This window comes from Solenopsis invicta, chromosome 16 (genome assembly GCF_016802725.1).
Source record: "Solenopsis invicta isolate M01_SB chromosome 16, UNIL_Sinv_3.0, whole genome shotgun sequence".
Classification (NCBI taxonomy): Eukaryota; Metazoa; Arthropoda; class Insecta; order Hymenoptera; family Formicidae; genus Solenopsis; species Solenopsis invicta.
Window position 1 is genome coordinate 9,778,966 of NC_052679.1, and position 19,694 is coordinate 9,798,659.

General features: G+C 37.8%; 1 protein-coding gene across 11 annotated transcripts in view; it reads left to right on the forward strand.

Annotated features, from left to right (window-relative positions):
* The window catches only part of LOC105193606 (protein TANC2), a 160,432-nt gene that overhangs the window by 47,189 nt on the left and 93,549 nt on the right, over positions 1-19,694 (forward strand). The window contains exon 1 of one of the 11 annotated variants that reach the window (XM_039458186.1): positions 13,070-13,247. The exons of the other annotated variants lie outside the window; for them this stretch is intronic. The gene's annotated coding sequence lies outside the window, so the exon portion shown is untranslated. Of the gene's footprint in view, positions 1-13,069; positions 13,248-19,694 lie in introns of those variants that run through there. 11 annotated transcript variants of the gene reach the window in all.

The window sequence follows — 19,694 nt, forward strand, 5'->3', positions numbered from 1 at the left end:
ATGAAACATTATGCTTGCGCGCTAATAACGCGCTTCCCGATTGATATCCAAATCCGAATATTTTATAGACGTCCAAAAATTGGCCATTAATAGATGTTTAAAATCAGACATACAGTGGATGTCCATTTCATGTCCATGGACGTGTAGATATAAAATAAACTTAAAACGGATGTCCATAGAATGTTCTGTGCTATCTGGGATATGATTATATATAAAATCAAATATGATTGACCTACCTAATTATGAACTTATATATCATCATGCATATTTATATAAAAATCATGTATGATTATATATAGCTTCATATTTAAAACCTACTATTATACATGATCATATAAGATTGAATATGAAGTCATATATTTACTTATATGGACAAATATTACTTCATATCAGATTATGTTTGACAGTATACATAATCATATATAAATTATATACAGGGTGTCAGGTAAATATCGCTCCTGGTTTTATGAATTGATAGATTAAGTAAAATTGAGCAGAAAAGTCCTTTACCATTTTTTAATACTTGCCATAGTTAATGAGATAAAAATTAATAAAGTCTTCGAATAAGCGCGTATCACTGCGTGCAAGAACCGCCCGCCGGTCGTCGAGACGTAGGCAGCCGCGGCTGGCAGCGCGGCGCGGTAAGGAGGGAAAAGCAGCAGTAGTTCGGGGGCAGTAGGGGCGGTGATACGCGCTTATTCAAAGACTTTATTAATTTTTATCTCGTTAACTATGGCGAGTATTAAAAAATGGTAAAGGACTTTTCTGCTTAGTTTTACTTGATCTATCAATCCACGAAACCAGAGGCGGTATTTATCTGACACCTTGTATAATAATATATATTTATATATAATTATACATGAAAAATTTTTACTCAAGGAGTCTCTAGAAATTTTCTATCTTGCAGCCAATCAATACGCTTAAAAAAAGATTCCGCACATTTTTTTATGGATATATTTCTATTGTCGAGCACGGCATTGCCGATCACAATGTCGTGGGCATATTTTCGATTTTTACGTTCAGCGGAGCACAGCGTGCTCCGAAGCTCCCGAAGCTACGATTGGCTCCGCGGGATCGTATGATCGGCCCTGATTCATTATTGTTGTTGTGTTCTTACGCGCATTTGGCAAAGCCTCGAATTTGACGCACAGTTCGGCAGTTCTACCAAAGCAAGTCTGCAAGCATTGTATACATTATTAAATATATCGATAATACACAGACACTTTATATATAACTTACGTCTCGGCTCGCATTAACAGTTTTCGAAATATAACTGGTCAAACTTGGCTAATTTCCATTATTTTTGATATTGGGCGATATAAATAATCTCTGTTTCTCAGTCCCACATAATTCTACAGACTTGAAAAAATACTTAAATGAACCTTATAACATGCAAAATAGGGCTGTCATAGTGGCGTTTTGCTTCGCATTCTCAATTGTTGTTAAAAATAAACAATGAATAATATATGGATAAAGTCAGTACGCATGTATTTTCCCGCTTTTACCCTTATCTAGGTTGAACGACGTAGACGTGGCGGAATCATAAAGACCGCGACACAAGCTTTTGCATAACTGCATAACCGTATGCATAAAGAAATTGATTATCCATTTCCTATCCCCATGTGTTAACGGATCAATCAATTTTCTTACGGTTATGCAGCTATGTAAAAGCCTGTGCCGTGGCTTTAATCTTTTGAAGTGCTTGATTACCACCGATACCTACTCCCTTTTTCCACTACCCCTCCCCTGTCACATTTCTCTTCACCTTTCTCATCAATATTTTACCCTTTTTTCCTCATTAAAATCCCTTTCTTCACCCAGAAGGTGACATTCGGTTACATACATACTATCGGGCGGATCCCGATAGCACATAGAACCGATAGCACACCACCACTCACAGCGGCTAATGCCTAGAGTTTTTCCATTGGTTGGGTTGTATAAATCAAGATGATTGGTTGGTGGGCTATCAGATCCCGTCCCATACTATCATGTTTCTACACTTATTTAATTTCAATCCCTGATGTAAAAATTGAATTCACGAACATGTAAAGAATAAAATATTAGAATAGAAGAAAAGAAAGATATTGTAACACTTTAAACATAAAGATAGAATTTTGCTCCAGCTTTCTGTTGGAGGTGGCATCAATATACTGGGTGCAATTTAAAATGTTCCCATTTATCAATAGGATCAAAAAATGCAGCAAGTGCCTTAAATGAGGTCACCTTAGATTGAATTGTAGAGATAAAGATAGAGTAGAAATTAGAAGATTTGAACAGGATAATAACTCTGCGTCAGATGGAAGAAAAAGTGTGATAGAATGTGCGAATTGCGCGGGCAATCACAGGACTTCAGATACAGGATGTTCTATATTTAAAAAGTATAAGCTATTGATTACTGTGATGGCTTATTGCAATTCTGGCCAATTGTTAACAGATTCATACATAATAGGAATAACACTGATATAAGTGAGGTTAAGAAGCATTGTAAATTGTTAACTTATTTAGGTTGGAATCGTTATAATGTTAACGTTAGTGAGTTAATTATTGATAATAATGAAGTGAGTGACAGAAATATTGGTAAGAATGACTATAAAAAATAGAGTTTCAAGTCAATGAGTAATAGTGACTCAAAAATAAGACAGAGCTTTTTAGATGAATATTCCTCTATCAGTGTACATCAATACAAAGGGAGTTTAAATCCCATCCGTTATGAAAATAATGACTATGAGAGTGCCTTGTGTACGGATGGATCCTGATAACAAACCTGAAAGTTGATAAAACATTGACTCCTGATTTCTACTCTAGGAGGGACTGTAGACGCATTGAGAGTATGGATCAGGAGCCTATGGAGGGAACTATTAAAAGTAATACAGAAGAAATGTTAGAACATACGGAATCAATCAGGTTCTAGATATCGAAATAAACTTGTTAATTGTCAGTCAATGAGTAATGATAAGAGAAAGTTAAATGAAATTAACAAGAAATTCCGGGTACAAGGGATTATAATTCTAGGCCTTATAAATGATAAAAGAGCATGTTGGTAAAAAAGGAACCGGTTAACATGAAAAGTAAATGCATTTTAGAATACCTTAAATTTATTAATAAAAAGATTAAGAAAAATCAGATGGGATCAAATTAAATTAAGATATAAGAATTAGTGGTAAGTTAAATATAAGTGATTATACAATTGAATTTGAGACTCTTGCTTTCACATTTTTAGTTTTATTGCAATTGTTATAGTCATAACACGGTACATGGCAACCGCAATCAGGTCATTATCCTTGGAATTAAGCATATAAAGCGTTGTCGTAACACAAAGTCCGAAATCTTAGGAACCCATAAACCTGCAAACTACTTGGTCTAATCGTGTCACGAAAACGCCGGCTAGCGATTGCGCCAAGCAGCGGCTTTGCACAGACGCCTTTGTATAAAACAGCCGCTTAACGACTAAGCGACGGAAAATATCAAGCAAAATATTACGTCGTACACCGCCGAACAGTTAGCTAATAGTTAGCAATTATCGACACTCCGACCTACGTGGTGTACCTACGATAACAAGTGTAACAACGCTGAAGCCAAACGATTGTGAAACAAATATATCTATCTCACAAAAATACTGGACTCCTTTTCTTCAAACGTTCTCGCGGGTCCTGATATCTGCGAGCTTAGACTCGCTTAGTGCGCTAGTCGCAAAAGGATGATAGTAAATTGTTTGTAATAGAATTGCAGGAGAATAAAGAATAGATATTTTGAATTATCGAATTTAATGCTTAGCTATGATTTGTTGTGTCTGCAGGAGACTTGGTTGCATAGGACAGATAAATTAAATTTTAGTAATTGTATCGTTTTTAGGAACAACAGATCTGTTAATTTCTAAAGGAGAAGGAGTCACTATTATTTGTAAAGAATACTTAGACCCGATCGCTCATAATATTGCTAATTTTTTTAATCCTATGAGTATTGAGACGGTATGCATCTCAATTTGTAATAGCAACAGAAAAGATAAGAGAGATAGAACTATATCCTATCAATTTACAAACCCCCAGATATTAGAATCAACAAACAAATGTGGAAGTTTTTTAGTAAAGTGAGAATTAAGGGGCTATTAAAGAATGCTTTAATTTGCGCGAATTTTAATTCCCAAAATCGGGTGTTGGGATCTACAAAAAGTGACCTTGCGGGTAATTCCTTATGCGAGGCTATAAGTGAATCTGAGATCTGCATTTTAAATGATAAATCCTCTACCAGGGTTTCTGTAAAACTTATAATAGTTAGCCATATAATAGAGTCGACTAATATTAAACAACACATTAGTCTTCCAGATTTAACCTTGACTAGTGTTGAAAAATCTATTTATTTATTAGAATACAGTCGAAACGTGTAGTTAGCACAAAGAACATTGAGGTAAAGATAAAACGGATGCAAAAGAAACAGTTATTATACAGACAACACGGCACAGGCTTTCTTCCGTAAGCGTCCAGAAGTAAGAGAGAGCAAGCTACGTTTTGGCGTGCGACAGAGTCACAAAAAGTCAAGCGTTCATAAAGTACACGCAACCTCTCTGCGTTGCCAACTGCACACATCCATGGAAACGTCTTGAACACGTATAGTTCCAACAACTAGTCTAAATGATATTAGGAATATAAATAAGTTTCCGCCGTTTCACAAAAAATAGCGCCACTAGTATGTTATGGTTGAAATTGTCTGTTGTAAAACGTTATATCGTAAGGTTGGACATCTGGCAACAACATAACCTTAAAATATTAGCGATTTTGTATCAGTATCATATATCTTTTTTCGTGCGAAAATGTCGAGTTTTGGGCCTAATAAGCATCATTTGCGGGAGCTTTTGATTTACTTCTTTAATTTGAAGAAATCTGCAGCCGAGGCGTATCGATTGCTTGTAGAAGCATATGGTGAGGCTGCCTTAAGTGAGAGAAGTTGCCGTGAGTGATTTCACAAATTTAAGAACGTTGAATTAGACGTCGAAGACAAAGAACGTAGCGGAAGGCCGAAAGTGTACGAAGACGCGGAGTTGGAAACATTATTAGATGAAGATTCGTGCCAAACGCAAGAAGCACTTGCACTTACATTAGGAGTGACTCAACCAGCAATTTCACATCGCTTAAAATCATTGGGAATGATTCGAAACTGGGTTCCATATAAACTGAAGCCGAGAAACGTTGAACGCCGATTTTTCACATGTGAAATGCTGCTTGCCAGGCATAAACGAAAGGGTTTTTTGCATCGTATAGTCACTGGTGATGAAAAATGGATCCACTACGATAACCTAAAGAAGAAGAAATCATGGGGATCACCTGGCCATACTTCAACATCGACAGCCAAGCCGAACATTCATGGAAAAAAGCTCATGTTGTGTATTTGGTGGGATCAGCTTGGTGTCGTGTATTATGAGTTGCTCAAACCGAATGAAACCATTACTGGGGCTCTCTACCGAACACAATTGATGAGATTGAGCCGAGTACTCAAGGAAAAACGTGCCCACTACTACTCCAGACACGACAAAGTTATTCTTCTGCATGATAATGCTCGTCCACATGTTGCGGCGCCGGTCAAAACCTACCTGGAAACACTTAATTGGGAAGTTTTACCCCACCCGCCGTATTCACCAGACAATGCTCCTTCTGATTACTACTTGTTTCGATCGATGGCGCATGGCCTGTCTGAGCAACACTTCACATCATATGAAGATACAAAAAATTGGGTCGATTTGCTCGTGGATAGCTTCAAAAGATGAAGCATTCTTCCGATGCGGTAACCGTATGCTGCCAGAAAGATGGGAAAAAGTAGTGGCTAGCGATGGACAATACTTCGAATAAAACATTAAGTACCGTTCTTTCACAATAAATGCCCAATTTTTGATAAAAAACGGCGAGATGAGAAGATAAGAAACTTATTTATATTCCTAATAGATTAATTTTGTGGAAAGTTTATGATGAACCCATGTGCAGCGATCACTATCCCGTTGTGGTTGAAATTAGGAATAACAATAAAAACAGCCGTCGAGAAATGAAGAAAGAAATTTACAACGTACTTTTCCTGTGCTCGCCAGGCGCAGAAGAATACGCTCAATTAATCAAAGGACGAGAAGCAATAATTACTAAAATTGTAATATTTAATTGGGCGCCGGGCGCAATTCTTCGAAAATTGAAAGATGCGTAATCATGACAAGACTTAATTCTTCTGTCCGCGGCTCGCTCAGTATATGGCAGAGAGGCGGGATTCTTAATAGTAATGGGGAGGAAGAGAAAAGAAGACGCAATCATAACGCTAGAATTTGTTATGACAATTAATAACAGTGTATTTCATAGTAGCAAAGACATACGTTAACAGTAATTTTAAGTTAAATAATACAAGAATAAGAGAATAGTAATTAGAAGAAGAAGATAGATTAATCTGATAGCAATGCCTCAAATCAACGTATATAATTTTGATGACTGGAACTGCCAAAAATATAGAAAGATTACGGAGGCGGATACTACGAGGTGTGTTCAAAAAGTATCGCGAATTTTGAATTTTCGCGGGTTACGTATATTCGAATTTCGATCTTTTTGTGGCGTTATGTTGGTACTCATGTCTCTCACTTATGCCGACAAGCTCGGCCATTTTGAATGTTCACTTAATTGTTGACAGCTGCTTTGCTTGCACGTGTTTTGGATCGTCTTCGATTTTTACCTATTCAAAAAAATGGATCAAAGAACCTGTATCAAATTTTGTGTGAAAAACGAAATTAAGTGCGCGGATGCATTCCGAATGTTGACTGTGGCATACGGAGAAGCTACCTTGGACCGAAGCAACGTTTATCGGTGGTACAAAATGTTCTCAGAAGGCCGAGAAGATGTGAACGACGAAGAGCGTGCCGGACGCCCGAGCACTTCAACAACAGACGAAAAAATTAATGAAGTGGAGAAAATGGTATTGGCCAATCGTCGAATCACCGTTAGAGAAGTTGCTGAGGACCTAAACATATCGATTGGCTCGTGCCATTCGATTTTTATCAATGATTTGGGCATGAGACGGGTCGCCGCGAAATTCGTACCAAAATTGCTCAATTGCGACCAAAAACAGCATCGCATGAACATTGCTAATGAGATGTTGGACTCTGTCCGCGACGACCCAAATTTGCTCCAGAGGGTCATAACTGGTGACGAATCGTGGGTTTATGGTTATGACGTGGAAACCAAAGCTCAATCATCTCAATGGAAGCTGCCGCACGAACCAAGACCGAAAAAAGCGCGCCAAGTTCGGTCGAATGTGAAAGTTTTGCTGACAGTTTTCTTCGATTGCAGGGGCGTGGTGCATCATGAGTTCTTGCCACAGGGTAGAACGGTCAATAAGGAATATTACCTGCAAGTTATGCGCAATTTGCGCGAAGCAATCCGCCAGAAACGCCCGGATTTGTGGAAGAACAAAAATTGGCTTTTGCACCACGATAACGCCCCTGCTCACACATCGTTGCTTGTGCGCGACTTTTTGGCCAAAAACAACACACTAATGATGCCGCAGCCACCGTATTCCCCAGATCTGGCCCCCTGTGACTTTTTCTTGTTCCCTAAACTGAAGAGGCCCATGAAAGGACGACGTTACGCTACGCTTGACGAGATAAAGACGGCATCGAAGGAGGAGCTGAACAAGATAAAAAAAAATGATTTTTTGAAGTGCTTCGAAGATTGGAAAAACCGTTGGCACAAGTGTATAATATCTCATGGGGATTACTTTGAAGGGGACAAAATAGATATTCATGAATAAATAAATAATTTTTGAAAAAACACAAAATTCGCGATACTTTTTGAACACACCTCGTATATGCTTTACGGCGGAATTATAGATTGAACACCCGGCAAGATACTATGGCAACAGAAACGCAAGCGGTACAGACAATAATATTCTCGTGAACGCGTAACTTCTAATATCACACGGAATTCGCACGGACACAAGCCGTTAACGGCTTGATTCACAATCAATAATTTCGACAAGTATTTCGCGGTGTTCCGGTAGCCAATGCAACTTGTAGTAATTTTACGAGTGATGAATCTCGCGGAGACCGGATCGAGTCTCGCAGAGATCAAACCGCGCAAATTCCACCTACCGAGCTACCTTTATGACTTTACACAATCAGATCAAAAATTCTCTCAGAAAATCCGACACGATCACGACAAAGCTTACGAACACCATTTGACGCGATACGATAATTCTAACAGAAAAACCATTCAAAACGACACGATAACTCTCACAAAGCAACTCGACATGACGATTCTCACAAAATTAGATACGGTACGGTACGTAAATTTCACTTAATATTAAAACGGTACATGTGACTGTCAATGCGCGTGTCCCCAAGAAGGACTTACAACGAGATTCGGGCTGCGGTCGATCTCTCCAGAAGAGTTGTTATTTCGAATCTACTTTTTAATCGCGGGATGGCTCATTTCTAATTGCGGTACTAATCAACGGAGTCAACGGAGATCGACTCTTACCCGGTTTCTTAAAATTATGGTTACCGGAGCGACGGCTTACAATAAATCGGCAGGCGGTAGTCTTTGGTTTTCAAGTTGAACTTTCCTTGGCGACGGCACACACGACAGTGCCAAACTAATCCGCGCTTTCCGGTTTGCCGGACTCCGCCGAATTTCCGCGTGACGATTCCTTTCTTCGCCGATTTTTGCCGGCGATAGGCTCGCTGCTCCTTCATGCGTTCTTCTTGCTCCAAGCCGTAGTCTTTCCTTTTCGGAAAGCCGATAGTGTGTTCTTTTCTAATACTCCGGTACACGCGATATTGTTCTTTTCCTTGCTGCTCCGCGCCGTTGTCACGTTGGTGCTGCGCGCTTCGCCCGTCTCACAACGGGCCGACGGGGCAAGACGGAGTACTCCGGAATCTTTCCGGTGTCGACGCTTCAAGTTAGCAAGTCGTTCTCTTCTGAGGTTATTGGGTTAGCCAGGCCTGTGACGACTTTTGACGGGATGGTGACTCAACGGCCTGCAGTCCGCTGGCTCGGTTTTGGAGTCTCCTTCAGTAGAATTCGCTGCAATTAAGGATGACTTTAATGCGTGAAGCGTTCGAGAATGTAAGTGGGGAAAAATGGAGGGAACCACGACTTAACTTTCCGGCGCGGAGTTGGCGTTGGTGCGGTTTCTGCCGCTCCCTCCGCGTCCTCATTCGATGACTTCCTCTGGACGGCCGCCGTCAACACAGAGTCAATAGTATCGTCTGCTCGGACTTGCGCTAACGTTTTCACATCCTAGAGCTCTCAATAATTATACACATTAGAAAAAAAATACATAAACAGATAGAGATAAAGAGCGGTAAGATGCAGTAATTAAAACGATGTATTCGTTTCTCTTTTTCCCTCCCGGGGAAAGAGAGGCGCAACCCAGGGTATCCTTCTTATCGCTCTCCGGGATGGCGCTACGGAGAGTCACGTCACAAATTAAAAGAGGGAAAATATATTGACTTCAATCCTTTGATTTTTAGAAACATTTGGGAAGACAAACGCGTAAATACGGAAGAGAATAGATCTGAAATTACTGAAGCCCAGTTATATGGTGGTACAATACAACCATTGAATCTATTGTTTTGGCTGGCGGGAAAATCGATAATGGTACTGGTAATATTAAGATTAGAGATAAGAACACGGGAGACATTAAAATTATTAATGACTTTAATCACTCTAATAAGATAAGGCATCAAAATAAGGGAGGAAGAATTCACAAATCTTGGTAGAATGAAAAGTGTTACAGAGCAGTCGAACAGAGGAAAAGTTGTTTCAGGAAATTTCAAAAAAATTCATCTAGAATTAATTTTAATATTTATAGGATAACTAAGGTTGTAATGAGAAAAATTATCAGCAGGAGAAAAAGAGAAAATTTTCGAATTTTTATTGACGCAATTGACAAAATGCCTGCTCCAGAAAATTTTGGGATAACATCAAAAAGTTTAAGAATAGTCCAGTGTTTAATTCATTCGTTTCTTCAGATGTTAGTAAAAAAATAGTTAATTAAAAAATATATAGCCAAATTCATTCCTACTTGGGTGAGCAAACAATTAGATAATCCTAAAGACTTTTCACAGGAGAAGAGATTCTTAAATGTTTTTGAGAGTAAATTTAAAGTGAAGGAAATTTATGAATTTATTTTGCAAGGTAAAATCAGTGACAGTGACCGGAGAGTGACTTAATAAGTTATAAAATTTTAAGATGTATGTCAGAATCGGCTCTAGAAATATTGAATGAAAGCTATAACAAGATTATATTAGATGGGTCATTTCATGAATGTTGGAAAGAATATGTGACGGTCTTGATTCCCAAAAACGGAAAAAAAGATTTCAAGCCTATCTCTCTGGAGTCTTGCATTTTGAAAATTTTTGAAAAATTAATCAAAATTAGATTAGATTGGAAAGGTTTGTTGAGCTTGACGCAATACTACCAAAATGCCAGTTTAGCTTTCGTAAGAGTAAGGTTTGTGATAATTGCCTGACAATACTAAAGCTAAAAATCTATAGGACTTTTATGGAGAAAAAGATTACAGGTGGACTTTTCTTTGACATAAAGGCAGTTTACGACAACATAAGTCCGAAGATTTTCTTTGATAAAATTAATGACCTGAGGATCCCAGTAGAATATAAATCCTTTGTGAAAAACTTCCTTGAACCTAGATTAACATCATTGTTTGAAAGTGGGATATATAAGGGCACGAAACTGATTCAGAAGGGAGTGCTTCAGGGGTCAGTCTTGAGCTCAATGTTGTTTAACATATATGTGGCAGATATACTTAAATTCGTTCTACACAATTGCAAGGTAATCCAGTTTGCAGATGATATTGCTATCTTAATCTCTGATAGTAATATAGAAGTAGTTAAAAGTTCCATTCAAGAAGTCTTCAAAAGAATTAACAAGTAGTTAGAATTTTTAACTTTATAAATTTCTTTTTCTAAGACTCAATTATGTTTTTTTCCATAGAAAAAAATTTTCTTATAGCTTACAGATTATTAAAGGTAATATTATAGTTTCTAATAAAATTACTATAAATATCTGGGAGTGACCTTTAACTCTGGGCTAAGATGGAAGGATTACATTAAGTCATTGATAAATAAAACTTACTGTTTTGTCAACATCCTTAAATAGATTACTGGTAGAAATTGGGGGATTTGTATAAAAGCGGATTTAGATTTTATTAACGCTACTGTAAAAGCTCAGATCTGCTGGGGGCCATATGGTTTAACAGTTGTCAGGGTGTCATACCTGGAGTTAATTGATAAAATATTACTTCTGCGTATAAAAAAGTTTTAGATTTACCAAAATTTACCTCAAACAAGGTTATTTGGATGTTGTCAAAGCAGAACTCCTCTGCTAGAGTGATAGCTATAACTAGCAATAAATTAATTCTAAAAGCTTAATAACTGAAAAACATAAAGATGATAAACAAATTAAGGAACATGGAGAATTTTAGTACTGCTAAAAATCTGCCTTTCGGAATATTCCATATATTTTGGATAGATGGAAATTAGTGGGTTCCACCCTCATTTATATCTAAGTCCAATAATCTCGGATTGATTGAATCAATAATATTAGACAATACATTTCATGTAGGGGATTCTGTTGGTAAAGTCGGTTGTGCAGTTTTTGTTCCAAGTAAGAAAATTGGACTTTTGTTTAAATTAAATAAGTTGACATCTTCCTTCACTGCCGAGGTAATTACAATTGCTAAGGCAGTGGAGTTGGCTTTGGAGTCAGGATTAAAAAGCATAAACGTTTGCACGGATTTGGAGCACTTTAAAAGCTTTGGAATCTTGTGAGAAAGGTAGATATAGAGCACACCTTAGATTTTTGAATCACTTAGTTAGAGATTTATATAATTCAGTTAAGAACTATACTTAAAAAAAAATTAACATAAGGTTTACATGGTGCCCTGCGCACTCTAGATTGAAAGGTAACGAGGATGATGACAAGCTGGATAAAATGGGGTCGGAATCAAGTACATGGGTGCTAAATAAAGTATTTTTTAATGAATGTGTTGACTGTCTCAAAGGTAAATATAAGAACATAGATTCTTGCCATTTAAGCAGTATTATTCCGAATACGGGAAAATATTTTTTGGATAACTTTGGGGAGTTTAACTTTGAAAATATTTATAAATATAAATGTTGAAAAAATATTTTTGAAATTTATCTTAGGATTATGGCTGGTTCGGCTTCTACCAATAGATTAAAAGCTGAAATAGGTTTAACGGAATCCACAAGATGCAGTTGTAATTTTAAAAATAAAGACATCAATCACATTTTCTGGTCATGCCCGCTACAGACGATGAGTAATGAAAGAAATGACTTGTTGAAAGCCTTAAGGAAGTAAAAGTTGCAGGAGTCGTTGTTGATAGAATATATATTGCACAATCTAAATGATAAAATAGTGAAATATTTGAATAAATTTGTTCTAGAAGTTGTAAAAGTGTTTCAGATTAAAATAAAATAAGGAATTTAAAATAATATTAGTTAATGACTAGAACGTGTAATGACCACACTTTGTGCACGGACGGTGATCGGCACGGGAACAAGGGTGCGAAGGGTCGCCAAAGGAATTAGACTCGATTTTGATGTTCACGCAAATAAGAGAGTTTTTTCAATGCAAAATAAATCGTGCTGAGTAACAATAATTGTGATAGTGCAAAATAAATCTTGATAAATGATGACAATACAGAGAATAAATCCGTCAGTTGGTAATTAGAGCAGATCTTAGAGTAATTGATTTGAACGCGCGAACGGACGTGACAATATATTCGTGGACGAAAATACGGATACCCGGGCGGCCTTGTTATTGTGGCCGTGAAAAAGCATTGCAAGGCGCGTCGCGTGGTGCGGTACGGCGGAGTGCGACGCGTACACGGATCCGTGTATTTCGTACTCGATTTTGCGCGGCCCGTCGCGAGACGGTTAATACCGCTTGATGCAATTGCCAGTTGGCACTACCCCACGCCAAGTGCGTTTGGTGGAGACACGAAGCACTGTATCCCCTTACGCGTAGTAGCACCGGACTTGGGAAGTTGTAGGGATCGCCCTGTGTCAAGCGGCTTGACTGGGCCCAAGTTTGCTTGAGTCCGTTACGGCAAGTAAGGATACGGTTTTGGAATGGTGTCAAGAGAGATCGGGAGTCAAGTGGCTTGACGGAGACCGAGGCGCTTGATCTCTTTCCCGACCTAGGTGTCTTCTGTACGGCAACCAGCCAGAAACGGACAAGGTACTTTTCAGCAGGCGACTGCCGCCTTATATACCCAAGGATCGAGGTGAGGGGATGTGCTTCGTGTTATGGCGGAACGGTCCGGAGGCAGCATCCCCGCCACTCGATCCTGAGTATCTTGTTTCGGGCCATGCGCGCGTAGCGTGCGACAGAACGAAAGCGCGTACGCGTGAAAATGCGGGCTGCGCAAATGCGTTTGCTCGCTCGCTCGAGTTCGGTGATTTTTTTTTATTAGGCGCTATGCACCGGTATTTGTCGTCCGGCGGATGTTCGGCCGGGCGGCTCAGGCGGTTAGGCGGTCCGGGGGGGGGGGGAAGGGTCGGAAAGTAGTTCGTTACAACTTCAGATTTGTCCATAAGTTATGTGCAATTATTGCCAAATGCGTTAAGGAAACTGCTTATATTCCCAGATCCACGGACTTGGAACAAAAGAGAATCTGTCCCGTATACGCGGTGCAAGGAGGAGGAAAAAAAATGTTCTTTAAAGAATCGGAGTATATTTTACTTGAAGAAAGAAGTTAATTAAAGAATAAAAGTATATTGATAAAAAGGAAGAGCTTATAATCAGACCTTTGGGTCAGAGAATCTGATTGCTACATAGTGTAATGCGTGGTACTTTGGTCTTCAGTAGAAAACGGAAATCCATAGGCCCATAGAAGAAGAAGAATTCCAATCCCATGCAATCACGTTCAATTGCGCCTGCCAACCAAAATCAAATACTAATTTATTTATTCTAGCTCATAGGCCGGTATTCATAGTCGATTCTTATTTCAAGATCGTCTTAAGTAACATCTTAAGATGCTAATACGGCTCTCTGATTGGTTGATGGCATCTTAAGGTGATACTTAAGACGATCTTAAATATAAGAATCGACTATGAATACCGGCCATAGTCACCTATCAAAACCGTACAAAATTTTTCCAATCTTAAATAACCGTCGGTGGCAAACATTTTAATTATCAAAGATAAATAAAAATAACATTTCGCTCGAGACTCAAGTCTCGGACTGGTGATAGCTGCTTTAACCCTCCATTACTTCAACAAACGAACGTTAGTGCTCTTGTATGAGCGCCTCTCCGCTCCTATATGAGTGTTGCTGTATTAATGCAGCGTTGCCATATAATTTTATATATGTATACATACATACATATACATATATATATATATATATATATATATATATATATATTTTATATATATATATAGCTAGGGCTGAATCGGACATTAGCAAAGCACAATAGCTTTTTACTAGATGTGGCTGCTCGCGAGTATGGCGTGTAAGTACGTATGGCGGTAAATTTAAATATAACAATAATATAATTATTATGTTTATAATTATAGTGAAAGACATAAATTTCTTACAATATTATTATTCTCATAATTGAATAATTTAATATAACTGTTATAAAGTATAATTATTATGTTTATAATTATAGCGAAAGATATAAATTTCTTACTATATTATTCGCTCAAAATTAAGTTTCTTAATGTGTAGAGCGGTTGGAATAATGTTTACATTTTAATGTGTGTTTATGTGAGTGTGTATATGTCTACTGGGAGAGTTGATACTCATCGGAAATATCCAAAATAGGAAATTCGGGGGGAGATGGAGAGACGGAGGTAGGGGTATCAGGAAAAATTCTGTGCGTGAGAACTCTGGAGGATGAGTCAGGGGAGTCAGGATGGTTTTCTTGTAGAGACGGAGATTGCTGCTTGGGAAGGGAAAGAGGAGAGTAGAAAGGTTCGAAGAGATGTAGATCAAGAAAGGAATGAGGAGATGGTTCGGGTAAGTCTGGGGAGTATTGGTGGGAGAATGGTGGCGGCTGTCCCTCGGAGGAAGGAACTGAAAAGTAAGAGGATTCAAGGAAAGAAAAATCAAAGAAGAGTGAGAGGATAGTTTGAGGAGAAAATTAGCAGCAGGAAATACTCAATGCAAAATTACTAAATTCATAAGACAAATCAGATGTAAAATCGGGTAAATCGACGGTTGAGAAATTGTTACAAGTTGACGATAAGTCAGCCGCGAGTACATGTATAGATTCGACGGAGGATTTAAGACGCGCGGCGAGTTTCCGGGCCTGCTTATTTCGGCAATGGCGATAATACCTTGCGGCTGCCCAAGACGTATTTTTATGTTGATGAGGGATTTGCTTATCCACTAAAATAAATAACAAAAAAAGGAATGGTAGTTGGTTTCTCTATGGTAGTTTGAACGAATGAGTATAGTTAAAATTTTAACGTTTAGCCGAAAAGGGAAAAAAGCGGGAAAATACCTTTGAATCGAATTGAACTAATTCGATCTAATCCGAAAAAAGGAAAAATAAAAAAGAGACTCTTAAGAATCAAATTGGAGTTTTCAATTCAATCCAGATAAAAGCAAAACATAGAAAGAGAAACTCTTAAAAATCGAATTGAAATAAATTCAATTCAATCCAGATAAGAGGAGAAATAGAAAAAGAAACACTTAAGAATTGAACTGAAATAAATTTAATTCAATCTGGATAAGAGGAGAAATAGAAAAAAAAAAACTCTTAAGAATCAAACTCTGAAGTAAATTCAATTCAATACGGATAAGAGGAGAAATAGGAAAAAAAACTCTTAAGAATCGAGCTGAAATAAATTTAATTTAATTTAGATAAGAGGAGAAATAGAAAAAGAAACTCTCTAGAATCAAATTAAAGTATTCAATTTAACCCGAATGAGAGGAGAAATAGGAAAAAAAAATTCTTAAAAATTAAACTGAAATATGGTAATTCAATTCAATCCGGATAAGAAGAGAAATAGAAAAAAAACTCTTAAGAATCAAACTCAAATAAAATCAATTCAATCCTGATAAGAGCGGAAATAGAAAAAAGAAACTCTTTAGAATTGAATTGAAGTATTCAATTCAATCCGAATGAGAGGAGGAATGGAAGAAACTGAATAAAGGAAGAGGACCGCGGAAGAGAGAGAGAGAGAGAGAGAGAGAGAGAGAGAGAGAGAGAGAGAGAGAGAGTGCGTGTACGTGTGCGTGCGGCGTGCGCGCGCGCGCGCGCGTGTGTGTATTAATTCCTAATAAATATAAGTGTATTAAAATATGAAAGAAAATAAGAAAGAAAAGCCAGATATTTATATATGTCAAAGAGGTAAGACGCAGGAAACAAACGGAATGTAAACTTACTGTTTGAAGTAGTGGTGTTAGAGTATAATTGAGTTGTGATGAGAGTGAGATGTTCGGGCCGCAGGACTCCGATCTAAAATGTGCTCGGCGGGAAACGGCTGATCCGCTCGAGTACGGCTGAGGGTGCGATGCACAATGTTTAAGGGACAGGAACTTGGTTGTCTAATACTTTTCGACCGTAAACTTATATTCGGAGACCACGGATCCAAACGTCACAAACTCGGACATGCGAGATGTCTCGGAATGTACATACGTCGGATAGAATTAGAGAAAAGACTGCGCGCTCCGCTAGGAAATTTCCTTATTTATACTTTTTTCATTTATTGCCCTCTCTTATTTATACCCTTTTTCGTTTATTGCCCTCCCTTCTAAGGAAGACCGTGTGCACTAATTTTTATTACCTACGTCTACGCGTCAGATTTAGTTTTACAACTTTTTTTTGTCTTTAATCCTTTGCTCGTTCAACACGTGTCTGGCGTCGGATTATGTTCTCTACATGACGAATCTCGTCACGTCATTGGTAAACTTTTACAAAAGGGAAGCAGCCTTTGACGACCTTGACTTTGACATATGTTATGGAAAGGTACTGAGTGACACACATAAAGTTTTAAGAAACGTTTACTTTTTATTTAAAAAAGTATCATTACAGAAAAAAAAACAGTTTTTCTTATTTATTTCGGAAAATATTTATTTTACAAAAAAATGTGCCAAACAAAAAATGAAGCTAGTAATAAGCTCTATAAAAAAGGTCATATACATATTTTACCTAATTTTAATACTTTCGTTGTTATTGTAGAAAAACTGTTTTGCGTCGAAAGGGTTTTCGACACAAAACAGTTTTTTTACAATATACAGAGAACGCGTTGGCGAGGGAGGAGCTCCGCCCCTCTCCCTACATTCACTCCCCGTATTCTTTTTAACCCAACCTACTTTGTCTCAGGTTCACTAATGACGGGTGGGTGCGGGAGGGGGTGGGCCATAATTTCAAATCTAATATCGCAAAGTCAATTAGATATCCTTGGTCAAATTACAATTAAAATAGGGTTAGGTTGGGTTAGAAAAAATACGGGAAAGGGGTGTGGGGGAAGGGCGAAACCTCTCCCCCGCCCAAGCATCTACTTTCATACAAAACTACTAAAAATAAAAAAACAATTATTTTAAAACAATTTTTCTATTATAACGACTAAAATATTGAAGTTAGATAAAAAATGTACATAACCTTTTTCATAGAGCTTATTACTAACTTCATTTTTTGTTTGATACATTTTTTCGTAAAATGAATATTTAGTGAAATAATTAAGAAAAACTTTTTTTTTTCTCTGATAATATTTTTTTAATAAGAAGTGAGCATTATTCAAAACTTTTTGTATGTCAATCAGTACCTTTCCATTGATAACATATGTCAAGGTCAAGGTCGTCAGAGGCTGTTTCCCTTTTGTAAAGTTTTACCATGTCATTCTCATATTTCCCGGAATAATTTACTGCTGAGTTTACATGAGTAAGGTCGGCCGCTTCTTGAAGGGTCGACATCTTTTTACTGATTTTAGCAACTGTTCCTGGTGTCAGTAGATTACAGTGATATTCGCCTTTTAAGATATTAATTGAGTCATCGTTGTTCGGCCCCTTATTCTATAGTATATTTAGTATTTCACGAAAGTTAAAAATTGTTTATCTGCAGGACGTAACAAGAGATAAAGAAACAATTTTTATTTTAATATGAAATGTAACCATTTATCTTCCATAAAAAAAATGAAGCAAAGAAACTGAATGTATGACAACAAAATAAAAACTCTTTTCTTATCTGAAAAAATCAATGTTAAATCAATAGTTGCAGCTTTTCAAAATCTATTGTTAACGCTTTTTCAAAATGTTGATTAGTTCTAAATTTACTAAAGAAAGAGCGGTAGACAGCGAGAGAGAGCGTGGAAGAGCAGTAGAGAACAAAGGATAGCAAAGAGAGCGAGAGAGAGCGAGAGCTAGAAAAAGCGGTAGAGAGCGAGAGGCAATGATAGAGAATGAGGGAGAGCGGTGGAGAGCGACAGAGAGCGAGGAAGAGCGGTACAGAGCGAGAGAAAGCGATAGAGAACGAAGGAGAGTGGTAGAGAGCGAAAGACAGTGATAGAGAGCAAGGGAGAACGGGGGAACAAGAAAAGGCGAGAAAGAACGGTATGAAGAGTGATAGAGAACAAAGGAGAGCAAAAGAGAGCAAAGGAGAGCGAGAGAGAGAGCGATAGAGAGCAAGAGAGAGCGTGGGAGAGCGGTAGAGAGCAAGAAAGAGCGTGGTTGAGCGAAAGAGAGAGGTAGAGAGCGAGCGACAGCGTGGAAGAGCGAGAGAAAGTGTGGATAGAGAAGGAGAGTGAGAGAAAGAGAGAGCGGGGGAGAACGGCAAAGAGCGGAGAAGAACGGCAAAGAGCGAGGGAGAGCGGTAGAAAATGAGAAAGGACGTTAGAGAACGAGGGAGAGCGGGGGAGAGCGAAGGAGAGAGGGAGAAAGCGAGGGAGAGCAGTAGAGAGCGGGGGAGAGAGACGGAAAACGAGAGTAAGCAAAGGAGAGAATGAAAAACAGAGGGAGAAAGACAAAGTCTAAAATATTTTTTATATATATTCGTATATCTTTTCAAAATTACCGCCAAAGGGGACAAATCTGAAATTTTTCGAAGATATTCTCAAATAACTTTATAGGGGTTGGTGATAGAAGATTGATACCAAAGATCAATGTTAAAGTACTCCAAGAACACTATTTACCCCCGTTGGATTCATTCCCGTACAGTTCCCCATTCGGGTTGTGTATACTTGGATCAACGGGGACAAATCTGAAATTTTGCGAAGATAGAGACGACGACGTATCTGAATTTTTTTATGACATAAATCAGGCTGAAAAATACATGCATAATTCATATCTCAGCATCGAATACACTTACGGACATAATTCTTGTGTCATTGTACTCGGAAAAATCGATATTTGTTTTCACTATATTCATTTTTTAATAAAATTAATTCGTTTAAGAAAAACAACCATTTATTTGTAAAAAATTGTGTTTTTTTCTGTAAATGATACGAGGTAGCGTCTTTTACATGGAAGGACAAAAAAATATACATAGCGCGAGCCGCTACCGCGTCTTTTGATTTTTAAATGTTCTTATTTGTGATGGTAAAAATTATCATACCTAATAAAAAATTTGTGTTGTACTTTACTTTCAGATAACAATTTTGTGTAACATTTATTATACATAGTATTGTTATTAAAATGCTCTTTTGTATACAAACATTATTATTGTGAGGTTGGATT